Here is a 14474-nt window from a genome sequence, read left to right on the forward strand (position 1 = left end):
TCTATTCTCTTCTTGTCCAAACTATTTATCGTCCATGTTTCACTTCCATACATGGTTACACTCCATGCAAATACTTTCAGAAATGAATTCTTCACACTTAAATCTATACTCGATGTTAACAAATGTCTCTTCTTCAGAAACGCTTTCCTTCCCATTGCCACTCTGCATTTTATATCCTCTCTACTTCGACCATCATCAGTTATTTTGCTCCCCAAATAGCAAAACTCCTTTACTACTCATTCCCTAATCTAATTCGCTCAGCATCACCCGTTTGATTACATTCCATTATCCTCGTTTTGCTTTTGTTGATGTTCATCTTTTACCCTCAAGACACTGTCCATTCCGTTCAGCTGCTCCTCCAAGTCCTTTGCTGTCTCTGACAGAATTACAATGTCATCGACGAACCTCAAAGTTTTTATTTCTTAACCATGGATTTTAATACCTACTCCGAATTTTTCTTTTGTTTCCTTTACTGCTTGAACATTGGGGAGAGGCTACAACTCTGTCTCACTCCCTTCCCAACCACTGCTTCCCCTTCATGTGCCTTGACTCTTATAACTGCCATCTGGTTTCTGTAAAAATTGTAAATAGCCTTTCGCTCCATGTATTTTACCCCTGCCACCTTCAGAATTTGAAGGAGAGTATTCCAGTCAACATTGTCAAAAGCTTTCTCTAAGTCTACAAATGCTAGAAACGTAGGTTTGTCTTTTCTTAGTCTAGCTTCTACGATAAGTCGTAGGGTCAGTATTGCCTCACGTGTTCCAATATTTCTACGAAATCCAAACTAATCTTCCCCGAGGTCGGCATCTACCACTTTTTCCATTCGTCTGTAAAAAATTCGCGTTAATATTTTGCAGCTGCGACTTATTAAACTGATAGTTCGGTAATTTTCACATCTGTCAACACCTGCTTTCTTTGGGATTGGAATTATTATGTTCTTCTTGAAATCTGAGGGTATTTTGCCTGTCTCATACATTTTGCTCAACACATGGTAGAGTTTTGTCAGGACTGGCTCTCCCAAGGCTGTCAGTAGTACTAACGGAATTTTGTCTACCCCCGGGGCCTTGTTTCGACTTAGGTCTTTCAGTGCTCTGTCAAACTCTTCAAGCAGTATCATACCTCCCATTTCATCTTCATCCACAACCACTTCCATTTCCATAATATTGCCCTGAAGTACATCGCCCTTGTATAGACACTCTATATACTCCTTCCATCTTTCTGCTTCTTGTTTCACTTATGAGACCAACATTGACTTTAGCAATATCTGTATTAATAAAGCATAGTAAACTGATAAATTAATCTATGAATCAGCACAACATAAAATTAATTTTGTTGTCACCTTACTGCAGCACGCAAATAATGTTAAGGATAGCCCTTGACATCTTTTCCATCACATTGTCACATAAATTCACGAAGTAGGTCACGGACACAGCTTATCAGTAATCACTTGTTTAAATAATTATTCACATTTACCTGATTTCCAAAAGGTTTGGAAAGCTAAGACCATATTCAGGATCTTTATCTGAGTCGTCGTTATCCATATCACTTTGTCTGCTGCCCATCGACTGCTTAATGTCACAATGAAGCTTTGCAGCTTGACTGCCAGATCCATCATTTTAATACCGCCAAGCCAGTTTCGTTGCACCCTCCATGTTTTACATGATCACATACCTACGTGCCCTACGTGTGAACCAGTACTACAAGTAAAGTTTCTACTTTTCCATTCATTTACAGCACATTACTGTTGAAATTACATGCATAAATTAATTATAATTACATAAATTATCATAAATAATGTATAAAACATTATATGGATGTCACATTAAAGAACACAGTTATACAGAAGTCACATTAGCAAAAACAGACAAGAAGGTAGATAAGGCCATTATAGGTAATATCGATAATAGTGTTACAACCCGTTTACTGGGTATTATTTAAACGATAATATTAACTGGATACACGACTTTTGTTAAAAATCGCAGATTAGCGTGTAACAGGATACAATTTGAATGAGTATTTGGTACAAAGCGTAGCTTTATGTGCGAAGTAACTGAATTTCATTCTACAGGAGTAGAAAATATTTCTGGTCGGAAAACAATGTATCTGGAACATTTTATGGGATGAGAAAGCAATCGATTGCATATATCAAGAATAGAATCGAAAGGAAAATAGAATATAGTCATTTATGCCTATACCAAGAGATATTAGAACATAAACGAACTATAATGAAGTCAATTCTTTATGTGAATCTGTTGAATATTAGATGATCATTTTAGATGAACCCATATTATCATGCCTGATAAACCCCAAGTTATGAATATCCTACATATAACACTGGCTGATTGTGCTCCATTTTACATTATGTGAAGACTATACCAGACGGCAGGAAACTATGAATGTAGACAGGAGTGACACCACCATCAGTCGACCAGTGGTGTAAAGGCCCAGAAGATGACCCCTACGTCGGGCTGAAACCGGTTGGCGGTATAATAATAATAATAAATGCGATTAAGACGGTTTTTGAATTATTGATGCAGAGCGATGCCAAAAAATAAAACCTAAAGGAAATCTTATTACACACCTAAAGATAAAACACGAAAAATAACTAAATGAAGAATAGACAACTAGAATTGAGCTATGTATATCAATTACAGAAAGTGACACAAAAAATACTAAATCCAGAAAGAAATCACACTACACACCTAATAAAAATTCACGGAAAATAACGAAACGTGCAATCGACAAGTAGCACTGAACTATATAGCTCAAGTTCGCAGAGCTTTACAAAAAAATTATATCTTGTAAGAAATCACTTTATACATCTAAGAGAAAATCATGAAAAATAAATGAGCTTGTAATCGACTAGAACTGATCTATACAGCTTTATAGCTCAAGTAGACAGAACGACACCAAAACGTAATGCTAGAAAAATCGTGCAATATTCGGAAAAACATCTAAATATTACATTTGTGACAACCATGATTATAAGTATTGCTGATCGTGTCATTCGCAGTTATGTAAGCTGTGCTCTTAGGTTCCTACCTAACCACACACGTGTAACTCGTGCTACGTTCGACACCAAAAAAGCCAAATATTTGTGAAATCTAAGATTATAAATACGATCACTACTCGCTTTACTCAAGGCAGTTTTAGCTAAGCTCTTTGGTTTCTGCGTAACTACACCCTCATAAATCGCGACGTATTCAGAAAAAAGCATAATTTACTCCAGTTAGCAAGATAACGAAAGATAACATTTAGTAACAGCCCGCAACATCCTTCACGCTGTAAGCTCATGACGTCAGAAATGGCATCGTGACTCAAAGCCGAGAGTTGGAATCGCACACTACAATTGACCCCAGTTTTCTAACGATGCAACCTCCCCTTACACAGCAGCATCTCCTGCACACAGCCTTCCCCAGGTCAAATACATATATCGTGATCGGTAAGGGTCCTGTCGCAGTATTTTTATATTCGACGAACGCCGCCTTCACTTCTGGCGTTGCCTCTCGATTCAGAAAGCAATATGGAGTTTGGTAGGATGTCTTCAATGCAGTCCCATGTCTGTTCGGGTAGTCGATATGCGGAACTGTGTCGAAGGCTTGGTGTAAGACAAGAAAAATATCATAAACCTGAGTTCAGTTATTGTAAGTAGGCTTTTTAGGTTTTCATGTTGGTAACGCCACGTAGCACTCTGTATAAAAATCACTGACTGTGCTGTGTGCAATCTGTGGCTGGTTGGCGTTGTTGCAATATTCGATATTGTAGTGTTGGGCAGTTGGATGTGAACAGCGCGTAGCGTTGTGCAGTTGGAGGTGAACCGCCACCAGTGGTGGATGTGGGGAGAGAGATGGCAGAATTTTGAGAGCGGACGATCTGGACGCGTGTCCATCAGAAAGAGTAAATTTGTAATACTGGATATCATGAACTGATATATATATATATATATATATATATATATGATGACTTTTGTACATTATTAAGGTAAATACATTGTTTGTTCTCTATCAAAATGTTCCATTTGTTAACTATGCCTATCAGTATTTAGTGCCTTCAGTAGTTAGAATCTTTTATTTATCTGGCAGTATTGGCGCTCACTGTATTGCAGTAGTTCGAGTAACGAAGATTTTTGTGAGGTTATTGTTAGTCAGGGTCATTCTTTTGTAGTGATCATTGAAAGTCAGACTGCGTTGCGCTAAAAATATTGTGTCTCAGTTTACTGTTGATCAGAATAAGTAAAGAGAGAAATGTCGCAGTACGTTCAGTTTTGCTCAGCTGTTTGAAAATCAAATAACGTAAGAGGTTTACCAGCGCAGTAATTCATAAATTTTTCTAAGGGGATGTTTCATTATCTACGGCCTTCTGAACCGATTCCATTTAGCTGTATCAAAAGCGATAGTTTTACTAGAATAAACTTCTCTGTCAGATCACTTATATTGATATTCAATCGATTTCAGTACTGTAAACCTTTCCGAGAACAGTCCGTTTCTATGTCACGCGAGAAAAGTCTACTCTTTCACAACTTTGTTGCTAATACATACGTGGAACAAACGATATTCTGTCCATGTAGAATTTGCAGATAATAGACCTTCCCAGGGCGATTCACGCTCACGTTGTCAAGTTCAAGGTAACCAATACACCCAGCACACACAAGGAAAGATCCTTGCATAAATCCATACAATTAGATTCAGATTACAGATTCTGACAGCTGATGAAATTACAAATCACGGTCGATTAAATGAGGTATCTGAATCAAGGACATAAACGTAATATCCAATCTCTCCTACAAAATCAACTGCTGGCCGTTGTGGCCGAGCGGTTCTAGGCGCTTCAGTCTGGAACCGCGTGACCGCTACGGTCGCAGGTTCGAATCCTGCCTCGGGCATGGATGGGTGTGGTGTCCTTAGGTTAATTAGGTTTAAGTAGTTCTAAGTTCTAGGGGACTAATGACCTGAGATGTTAAGTCCGATAGTGCTCAGAGCCATTTGAACAAAATCAATTATGCACGAAGTTCTGATACTACCAACGTGTTGTGGAAGGATTGGACTATCAAACAGTGATGTCAGAACCTTTATGCGGTTAGCATAAAATCACTTTCGATAAAAATATCCCTGTATGGCGGTGGCGGTTAGGAAAAGCCACCCACATTCAAATTTTATGTGAGGCCAATGCGGTCGTGGAAGGAGACATATCTCCGTGTCTTCGCGTTGGTGCCACGATGAGAGGGCAACCGTGGAGCTAAAAATGTCCTCGCCCCCTCCATAAAGATGTAACAGGAGTAGGTGTGTGCAGTTACCAAGGCAGGCTGACAGCAGAGCCATGGAGGCACACTACCGAGGTAAAGCGCTATGGTCTATGTCGCCACTTCCAACGAATCCCTAGAGTTCTTGTGCCTAGTTAATAACTCAGCATATTATACCTACAAGTTGGCTTGGAATTTTTGGCGCAAGTATGTCAGTCGAGTGGTCTGCTGCCATCTAGTCGTTCCGTTTCGGCTGGACTAAGCGAACGTTTCTAACTTTTTCATACTTTTTCCGTTCAAAAGATTTATCTTTTGTGACAGGTCTGTTACTACCGATAATCCTAAATTGTGAATTTGCCTCGCAAACTGTAAAGGCTGCTACAAACCTCATAATTTAGTGAATCAAGTTAAAAGTCCACGAACTGTTTCTTGTCTGTAAACGTTTCACCTGTCGAAGTTTGCTCATATTGCACGTATATGCAGAAACATCAGCAGTAAGATAGAAAGACCGATGCTGCCATGACGACAGAAGAAATTCTCTGAAGATACGGCATTATTTATCTACAAGAAGCGAAGGAAGTGACACTTATGGTTCAGATGGCTCTGAGCACTGTGGGACATAACATCTCTGGTCATCAGTCCCCTAGAACTTAGAACTACTGAAACCTCACTAATCTAAGGACAGCACACACATCCATGACCGAGGCAGGATTCGAACCAGCGACCGTAGCGGCCGCGGGGTGCCAGACTGACGCGCCTAGAACCGCTCCTCCACAACGGCCGGCTGATACTTATGGAAAGACTAGCAACGTAGATTTAAAAGTTGATTTATGGCGTACAATTCTGTTTACGTACCATTGACTGACATTATCCAACGGAGCTGATGGATACCGAAATTGACACCACCACACGTGGTTGAATTCTCTATGTTTCTGCTTCATTTCATAACATTATGTATTGATTTTTCTCGTTCTACACCAAAATGAAACTGTTCAGACATGTTCTAATTGCATTTCATTTATTCCATATCTTCTGATCTACGCTTCACTTACATTTCATCAAGTTCTTGAAACAACTTTTTGTGGTTCTTTTATTTTTTTACACTTTCTTCATTTATGCAAGCGTAGGTATTTGACGCCATTGGCAGTTTTCTTGTAGAACAACTACTCGGCCGTACGTCGTCCATGGCCGGCCGGAGTGGCCGGGCGGTTCTAGGCGCTACAGTCTGGAACCGCGAGACCGCTGCGGTCGCAGGTTCGAATCCTGCCTCGGGCAAGGATGTGTGTGGTGTCCTTAGGTTAGTTAGGTTTAAGTAGTTCTAAGTTCTGGGGGACTGATGACCTCAGAAGTCAAGTCCCATAGTGCTCAGAGCCATTTGAACCATTTGAACGTCGTCCATACAGGCAACGAAGGCAGAAATTCGTATTACGGAGCTAGGCGACGTAATAGTTAGAACAATGGACTCGCATTTGAAATGCGATGGGGCTCAGTTTTCACGTTCCATCGGCCAGATATAGTTTTTCTGTGGGCTTCCTTAACCATTAAAGTCAAATGCCGAGATGTTTCCTTTAAAAATAAATACAAAAGATTTCCTTTTCCCTCTGTGTTTATCCGATAGTTGGCTCCGTCTCAACTGACTTCGGAGGTAGGTTCGAACAAAGCCAATGGCCTTACCACAGTGGTAACACCGGTTCCCGTCAGATCACCGAAGTTAAGCGCTGTCGGGTTGGGCTAGCACTTGGATGGGTGACCATCAGGTCTGCCGAGCGCTGTTGGCAAGCGGGGTGCACTCAGACCTTGTGAGGCAAACTGAGGAGCTACTTGATTGCGAAGTAGCGGCTCCGGTCTCGGAAACTGACATACGGCCGGGAGGGCGGTGTGCTGACCACGTGCCCGTCCATATCCGCATCCAGTGACGCCTGTGGGTGAGGATGACATGGCGGCCGGTCGGTACCGTTGGGCTTTCATGCCTGTTCGGGAGGAGTTTAGTTCAGTTTAGTTCGAACACAAAAGTAATTTACTAGGCATAATCTTCTTGGAGGAGGTACGCCCTTGTCTTCATCTATCGATTAAAATCACTTCTGCGGCCAGTAACTCGGTGGCCTATAGTTGAACGTGTATTACGTGTCGTTGCCAGAGGTGAAAGCGATGATAGATGCTAGGGCCTAGCCGGATCGATCTCCGACCCTCGGATACTGGCGCTCACACAGTTGGCCACGGACCCAACGTTTCTGCAGCAAAGTGAATTTCCAGTGGCGCCACGTAATCGAGGATTAATGGAGCTGCGTCACTAGTGGGCACCTGACAAAGCAGTTCCCTGAGTTTCCTGCGCTTCCGACGTAACGATTCTGCTAGAGGATCTTCTCTTGCCTTAGCCGAGAGCTAAGCTTAGACTGCTGAGAAGCAGACAAGAAGTCTTCTGGCCGGGTTTTTCTAGTTCTGCTGTCCTCCCTGTTGCGTCTTCGCCTTTATATTTAATTAAAAAGTTCTGCCGGGGCGACGGGGAAACTGTGGGCCTTCCGGCAGCCGAAAGTGTTGGTGCGCTTAGAGGCTGAGAAACACGTGAAGAACCACGTCTGTGTTTGTGTGTGTGTGTGTGTGTGTGAGTGAGTGAGTGTGGGTATGTGTGAGAGAGAGAGGGAGCGTGGGGGATTCGTCCGATGTACAGTACACAAGACAGTGATGGATAGTGATACAAATTCTCCGCGTCATGAGCACAACCCATTGCCGGAGAGCGACATTCATCAGAGATGCAGGCGACAAAGAAGGTTTTGTAAGTACTCGCACTGCTCCCAGGAGCCTCGCACATCAACTGTCACCAGCAACAGCAATATTTGCACAATACACACTGTGAAGGCACTCTATTATGTCCACCTACTATAACTCATCACAATCTATTGGTTATGAACTGCAGATTGAAACTGAAGAAACTGCAAAAAGGTGGGAATTTAAGGAGATGGGACCTGGATAAACTGAAAGAACCAGAGGTTGTAGAGAGATTCAGGGAGAGCGTAAGGGAACAATTGACAGGAATGGGGGAAAAAAATACAGTAGAAGAAGAATGGGTAGCTCTGAGGGATGAAGTAGTGAGGGCAGCAGAGGATCAAGTAGGTAAAAAGACGAGGGCTAATAGAAATCCTTGGGTAACAGAAGAAATATTGAATTTAATTGATGAAAGGAGAAAATATAAAAATGCAGTAAATGAAGCAGGCAAAAAGGAATACAAACGTCTCAAAAATGAGATCGACAGGAAGTGCAAAATGGCTAAGCAGCATGGCTAGAGGACAAATGTAAGGATGTACAGGCTTGTCTCACTAGGGGTAAGATAGATACTGCCTACAGGAAAATTAAAGAGACCTTTGGAGAGAAGAGAACCACTTGTATGAATATCAAGAGCTCAGATGGAAACCCAGTTCTAAGCAAAGAAGGGAAAGCAGAAAGGTGGAAGGAGTATATAGAGGGTTTATACAAGGGCGATGTACTTGAGGACAATATTATGGAAATGGAAGAGGATGTAAATAAAGATGAAATGGGAGATAAGATACTGCGTGAAGAGTTTGACAGAGCACTGAAAGACCTGAGTCGAAACAAGGCCCCGGGAGTAGACAACATTCCATTAGAACTACTGATGGCCTTGGGAGAGCCAGTCATGACAAAACTCCACCATCTGGTGAGCAAGATGTATGAGACAGGCGAAATACCCACAGACTTCAAGAAGAATATAATAATTCCAATCCCAAAGAAAGCAGGTGTTGACAGATGCGAAAATTACCGAACTATCAGTTTAATAAGTCACAGCTGCAAAATACTAACGCGAATTCTTTACAGACGAATGGAAAAACTGGTAGAAGCGGACCTCGGGGAAGATCAGTTTGGATTCCGTAGAAATGTTGGAACACGTGAGGAAATACTAACCTTACGACTTATCTTAGAAGATAGATTAAGAAAAGGCAAACCTACGTTTCTAGCATTTGTAGACTTAGAGAAAGCTTTTGACAACATTAACTGGAATACTCTCTTTCAAATTCTGAAGGTGGCAGGTGTAAAATACAGGGAGCGAAAGGCTATTTACAATTTGTACAGAAACCAGATGGCAGTTATAAGAGTCGAGGGGCATGAAAGGGAAGCAGTGGTTGGGAAAGGAGTGAGACAGGGTTGTAGCCTCTCCCCGATGTTATTCAATCTGTATATTGAGCAAGCAGTAAAGGAAACAAAAGAAAAATTCGGAGTAGGTATTAAAATTTATGGAGAAGAAGTAAAAACTTTGAGGTTCGCCGATGACATTGTAATTCTGTCAGAGACAGCAAAAGACTTGGAAGAGCAATTGAACGGAATGGACAGTGTCTTGAAAGGAGGATATAAGATGAACATCAACAAAAGCAAAACGAGGATAATGGAATGTAGTCAAATTAAATCGGGTGATGCTGAGGGGATTAGATTAGGAAATGAGACACTTAAAGTAGTAAAGGAGTTTTGCTATTTAGGGAGCAAAATAACTGATGATGGTCGAAGTAGAGAGGATATAAAATGTAGACTGGCAATGGCAAGGAAATCGTTTCTGAAGAAGAGAAATTTGTTAACATCGAGTATAGATTTCAGTGTCAGGAAGTCGTTTCTGAAAGTATTTGTATGGAGTGTAGCCATGTATGGATGTGAAATATGGACGATATCCAGTTTGGACAAGAAGAGAATAGAAGCTTTCGAAATGTGGTGCTACAGAAGAATGCTGAAGATAAGGTGGGTAGATCACGTAACTAATGAGGAGGTATTGAATAGGATTGGGGAGAAGAGAAGTTTGTGGCACAACTTGACTAGAAGAAGGGATCGGTTGGTAGGACATGTTTTGAGGCATCAAGGGATCACAAATTTAGCACTGGAGGGCAGCGTGGAGGGTGAAAATCGTAAAGGGAGACCAAGAGATCAATACACTAAGCAGATTCAGAAGGATGTAGGTAGCAGTAGGTACTGGGAGATGAAGAAGCTTCCACAGGATAGAGTAGCATGGAGAGCTGCATCAAACCAGTCTCAGACCACTACTATACTACACTATAACTCATGACTGTACTGCACAGTCAGGCGGTCGACGCGCATTTCGCTTAACACTATCACATGTGTAGGAAGAACCAGATCTCCATCTAAAAACTTTAAGAGGTTCTTTAAGGATCTCTTCTGACTACTGTGGTATATGACACCCACGGTCTATGGCGAATCATTAACAGTGTCCGTATGATTTATTCGGTTTGTTACCGAAGTCACCCTTTTTTCTGTGAAAATACCTCCTGAACAGCGGACAAGCCTGTAATATGCAATAACCAAAAAGTACGATATACTAAACGCAACACAAAGTAATTCAACAAACATAAGACGGAACACATACACTTTTACCGCAGTTCAACACAGCCTCGTTGCGTCACTCTTCCATTGCATTCAGTGAACCCACACTTTCAGTTCGTATCGGCCAACATCAGTAAAACAATCGCAGCCGCTTGACACGTTGCTCTGTATATGGTTGGAGCTTATGGGCGCTCACACATTAAAAGAAACGAATATCGATAAAATTACTAAAATTGTTGTCACATATTGAGGAAGAAACCCATAAAATGCCACTAATGAACCCACTTCCACCTCACTCGCGCCGACCAACACAAACAAAATATCTCACAAGTCACAAGACGACGTAGAAAGGATGAAAGTTGCTATAACACAGATTAAAACAGCAGTGAAAAGATAGAGGAACTAAAATAAAGGCAAAAGAAAATGTGACTGACTGACCACTTATAAGAAACGTGGGTGAGTTAATCACGCTGGTAAGACATTAAGAACATCTCCCTAAAATTTGAGGATACAAGTGGGACAAATTCCACTGACGCTTTGCCTACATCTACATCTACATGGACACTCTGCAAATCACATTTGAGTGCCTGGCAGAGGGTTCATCGAACCACCTTCACAATTATCTATTATTCCAATCTCGTATAGCACGCGGAAAGAATGAATCTATATCTTTCCGTACGAGCACTGATTTCCCTTATTTTATCGTGGTGATCGTTCCTCCCTATGTAGGTCGGTGTCAAAAAAATATTTTCGCATTCGGAGAAGAAAGTTGGTGATTGGAATTTCGTGAGAAGTTTCCGTCGCAACGAAAAACGGCTTTCTTTTAATGATTTCCAGCCCAAATCCAGTATCATTTCTGTGACACTCTCTCCCGTATTTCGCGATAATACAACATATGCTGCCTTTCTTTGAACTTTTTCGATGTACTCCGTCAGTCCTATCTGGTAAGGATCCCACACCGTGCAACAGTATTCTAAAAGAGGACGGACAAGCGTAGTGTAGGCAGTCTCCTTAGTAGGTCTGTTACATTTTCTAAGTGTCCTGCCAATAAAACGCAGTCTTTGGTTAGCCTTCCCCACAACATTTTCTATGTGTTCCTTCCAATTTAAGTTGTTCGTAATTGTAATACATAGGTATTTAGTTGAATTTACGGCTTTTAGATTAGACTGATTTATCGTGTAACCGAAGTTTAACGAGTTCCTTTTAGCACTCATGTGGATGACCTCACATTTTTCGTTATTTAAGGTCAACTGCCACTTTTCGCACCATTCAGATATTTTTTTGTAAATCGTTTTGCAGTTTGTTTTGATCCTCTGATGACTTTATTAGTCGATAAACGACAGCGTCATCTGCAAACAACCGAAGACGGCTGCTCAGATTGTCTCCCAAATCGTTTATATAGATAAGGAATAGGAAAGGGCCTATAACACTACCTTGGGTTCAAATGGTTCAAATGGCTCTGAGCACTATGGTAATCAACTTCTAAGGTCATCAGTTCCCTAGAACTTAGAACTACTTAAACCTAACTAACCTAAGGACATCACACACATCCATGCCCGAGGCAGAATTCGAACCTGCGACCGTAGCGGTCGCGCGGTTCCAGACTGTAGCGCCTAGAACCGCTCGGCCAACCCGGCCGGCACTACCTTGGGGAACGCCTGAAATCGCTTCTGTTTTACTCGATGACTTTCCGTCAATTACTACCAACTGTGACCTCTCTGACAGGAAATCGAAAATCCAGTCACATAACTGAGACGATATTCCATAAGCACGCAATTTTACTACGAGCCGCTTGTGTGGTACAGTGTCAAAAGCCTTCCGGAAATCCAGGAATACGGAATCCCTTGTCAATAGCACTCAGCACTTCATGTGAGTACAGAGCTAGTTGTGTTTCACGAGAACGATGTTTTCTAAACCCATGTTGACTGTGCGTCAATAGACCGTTTTCTTCGAGGTAATTCATAATGTTCGAACACAATATATGTTCTAAAATCCTGCTGCATATCGACGTTAACGATATGGGCCTGTAATTTAGTGGACTACTCCTACTACCTTTCTTGAATATTGGTGTGACCTGTGCAACTTTCCAGTCTTTGGGTACGGATCTTTCGTCGAGCGAACGGTTGTATATCATAGTTAAGTATGGAGCTACAGAAGTTAATTATAGCTTAGACTGAACGCAAAGTTCGTAAATGTGGCGATCAGTTGAAACGAATAGTAGCTAACAAAAAATAAATTCTTCAACAATCATGCAAGTATTACCAGAATGAAGGAAAGCAGCGGATCATTTATGGTGGGAATGTGAGTTTATTAACGCACCGCTACAGTGTGTGGTATGACTTCGTAGTATGCTCAGTAAAGGTTGTAGATGTGTCAGTAACAAATACTTGAGCCAACTTCCGTCAGTCACCATCTATTAATACTGTTTAGTGGAGCCGGTATCTGCCGTGATCGAAGCCCTACGGATCCACTGATCAGAGACGAATTACCGAATCTCTCCCGATAATTTCTTTTACGTAATGAGCCCAAGACACACTAAAATGATCGGTATCTATATCTCAGGACCGTGATTTGGTAAGAGCACTAACAAATTAATGACAGGGCGAAATGCGCTTTCCGCCATTCTTCACAGTGGCCTCCCGACTCTGGTATTTCAGCGAAAACCGATCTGGAACAGAGATAATTTGCACGGAAAAATGTAAATATTCACACTGAATGAAATGATGATAGGAATAATAGCAAATGACCTCTTACATCTGATACACAATTAATTCTAAGAATAACACCAGAAAACGTGGATTGCACTTATAATGTGCGTCTGTTCGCTGAGGCAGGCTGAGAAAGAAGACCTAAGAAAAATGTGCAGGCCTACGAAAGATAATTTTCAATTTTTGTTTTCAGCCCCGGGTAGTTTTGTGTCACTGATTTTCTTTCAGACTACTTTTACGTTATACGGTTCTTGAGTTACAGGAAAATAAAGCACACATATACGGGAAACACAGGTTCCTACCGAATATCGCAAGAAAAATCAGACTTGTACACAAAGTAATACTTTACGCTGTGTATCAGTGTCCTTGTGCAGTGGAAACAAAAACGGGTACTATTAAATGCAAGATGCGTAAATTGGCCGAGACTGTGGTCAACAGAAAGCGCCATGTGTGAAACGAACAAATTTGTTCACAAACAAAGCACCTGGTGCATACTAGCGACGCTTGCTCTGCGGTGCGCTATTTTCAGTGCAATACAGATAAGAAGTTAATTTGGGCGAGAAATCAAAGGAAATGTAATAACCCTGAAACGAGCCACCAGAGGTCATGAGTCCGTTATACAGAAATACTCAGAAAGTATCCCTGAAGAACCTCTGGAAGTTTGTCGTTGGCGTTCTGGTTCGCACTGTACAATCAAATGAGGCGGTACAGAGCGGCAAAGACATTGGCTCAGCATTTGGAAGGGCAAGAAGTCAAATCTCTCTCGTGTAATCAGGAAATACGTCCCTATGTAAATCGCTTGAGCCGAATGCCAGGATGATTCCTTTGGAAAGGACTGATTTCTTTTTCATCCTTCGCTAATGCTAGCTTACTCTCATTCCATGTCTTTCAGCGTATAAACCAACAAACTCAACTGCTGTGTCACACTTAAGCAAAAAACAATTTACTTAGCACCTCAATGGAAGCCGAAATGTTGCTGTAAGGCGTTAGATTGTGTGAACTAAGATACCATCTTAGAAAAGCTTGTGGTTCATGGTAGTGTTCGGTTTACAAAAAAACTTACCGAAAAATTGCGCCGACAAGTAAGTCAGAGTGGAAAGGAGAGAATATTTTAGTGACTGACAAGTGAAGCTCCCCATCATAATCCTCTCAGATTTAGTGGTAATTTGGGACATTCGACAGTCCGTCAAAAA

The 14474-nt window shown here is 41.5% G+C and overlaps 1 pseudogene; it reads left to right on the forward strand.

Annotated features, from left to right (window-relative positions):
- Window positions 1-6899: 6899 nt before the first annotated feature.
- LOC126253878 (5S ribosomal RNA) lies at window positions 6900-7017 on the forward strand (annotated as a pseudogene).
- Window positions 7018-14474: the final 7457 nt, after the last annotated feature.

Source organism: Schistocerca nitens, chromosome 4, assembly GCF_023898315.1.
Source record: "Schistocerca nitens isolate TAMUIC-IGC-003100 chromosome 4, iqSchNite1.1, whole genome shotgun sequence".
Lineage (NCBI taxonomy): Eukaryota > Metazoa > Arthropoda > Insecta > Orthoptera > Acrididae > Schistocerca > Schistocerca nitens.